The sequence below is a fragment of the Salvelinus sp. IW2-2015 genome, unplaced genomic scaffold, assembly GCF_002910315.2.
Source record: "Salvelinus sp. IW2-2015 unplaced genomic scaffold, ASM291031v2 Un_scaffold2616, whole genome shotgun sequence".
NCBI classification, from domain to species: domain Eukaryota; kingdom Metazoa; phylum Chordata; class Actinopteri; order Salmoniformes; family Salmonidae; genus Salvelinus; species Salvelinus sp. IW2-2015.
In genome coordinates this window covers 10,143-12,166 of record NW_019943924.1, presented here as the reverse complement: position 1 = coordinate 12,166, position 2,024 = coordinate 10,143, and the positions used below count along the sequence as shown (strand labels likewise).

The 2,024-nt window shown below is 41.9% G+C and overlaps 1 pseudogene; it reads left to right on the top strand.

Moving 5' to 3' along the window:
• LOC139025394 (olfactory receptor 2W1-like) overlaps positions 1-1,248 on the top strand; it is an 11,468-nt pseudogene extending 10,220 nt beyond the window's left edge.
• Positions 1,249-2,024: the final 776 nt, after the last annotated feature.

Genomic DNA, 2,024 nt, shown 5'->3' with positions numbered 1-2,024 from the left:
TATAACTGTTGGCGCGACGCACAAAGAATCCCGGTGGCTGTACCGACTCCTACAGCATGTCCCCAGAGAGCCATGTTTCCGTGAAACAGAGTATGTTACAATCCCGGATGTCTCTCTGGAAAGCAACCCTAGCCCTAATTTTGTCTACCTTGTTATCTAGAGACTGGACATTAGCGAGTAAAATACTTGGAAGCAGTGGGTGGGGTGCATGCCTCTGAAGTCTCACCAGAAGCTCGCTCCGTCTACCTCTGCTGTGGCGACGTCAGCCTCTGGAATCAGTTCGAGTGCCTTGGGTGGAACAAAGCATCCGCTTCGGAAAATTCGTATGTTATGGTAATTTGAAGTCGCTCTGATATCCAATAGTTATTCCCGGCTGTATGTAATAACACTTAAGATTTTCTGGGCTAACAATGTGAGAAGATCCTCTTTGTCGGCTGCGAGGCGATCCTCTCTGTCGGCTCCATCTTGCTGACTATTATTGGTGTCATTGGAGTTCAAGTAAACTCACTGCTGTATACTGTTTTTTTTCTTCCTTTAAAGGGTATAAAAGGGCAGTGATGTGACAGTAGTTTAGTGTGGAATAGCCCACTGACACAGAACATACAGGTGTAGGCATATGTCTATACCACAGCAGTCTGGAGAAAGATACAAGGTGATCTAGACTTACATGCTCTTTAAGACAAATCTTGTTTTTATATACCTCTATAGGTACTATTAGGAAAATGGAGAACTCAACACAATTCGCATAATTTATACTAGCTGGATATAGTGACAGTGGACACTTAAAGTACTAGTATTTCATTACAATAACTGTGTTATACATCTCCATAGTTTTTGCGAACACTGTGGTTATATGTATGGAGAGAAGCCTTCATGAACCAATGTATCTGTTTCTGTGCAGTTTGTTTGTAAATTACTTGTATGGGAGCACTGGTTTGTTTCCTGCTCTCATGACTCATTTGGTTTCAGATGACCATACAGTTTCCACTGTGTGCTGATACCTACAGATCTTTTGCATGTACACATGGAACCATTGAATTCAGCAATTGTCCTATGACAGGTACCTTGCTACTGTACATGTTATCCACTACAGTATTACAGCATCATGACAACCAACAGAGTGTGTATTTTAATGTGTCTAATATGGTGTAATCTTTTGCAAAAAGCATCATAACACTGACTTTAACCATTTGTTTCCAATTGTGTCGGAACGTTATAGACAAAGTCTATTGTGTTATGATGTTATAGACAAGGTTAAGCCCACCTTATTGCCCACCTGCCACCATTACGTCCATCCCTAATGGGAAATAGGTGGTGGGACAACCACACATCCATTTTGTTTTTCAAGTGCCACTGTGAGATATGTTTGACCCACAGAATAAAATAATACAGTAAGGGTAATGATGATGTATTTTATGTATAAGGCACAGTGGTTGTGTACTCCATCCATCCTGTAAAAGCCGTACATTTTATTGTAGTTCTTTCATTTAAAATTATATCCGAAACACCAGTATTTTTTTTACTCCATGTATACCTTACCATGGGGAAAGCAGAAGCCAATAACAAGAGCATAAAAAACATGTTTATTGAGTCATTAGGTACCAGGTCATTAGTCCACTCTATCACATCGTTCCCTGGGAACCAATTAATGCAGCTAGTAACCCGTAGAGACCTGAGGGGCTGAAGGAGAGGCACGGCTGGTCTTCACTGCATACCAATTGGTACCCTATTCCCTATATTGACCCGAGCCCTCTGGTCAAAGGTGGTGCACTATATAGGCAATAGAGTGCCATTTGGGATGCCCACCTTCTGTCATCGCCTCTGGGAGTGCAGGACCTGAAAGTGTACTGAAGGCCTAGGATAGCCTAGAGTGACAATAAGGGTTCTCACTTTTACCTGAGCAGGAATAGCTCTGGGCCTAGGTTTTAGACTATAGCTAGGACTTAAGGTCCAGAGTAATTCTCTGTTTTCTCTCATTAGGTCATATGTTCGGGGAAACCGTTCCTTTGTCAAAGGTTTTGGAT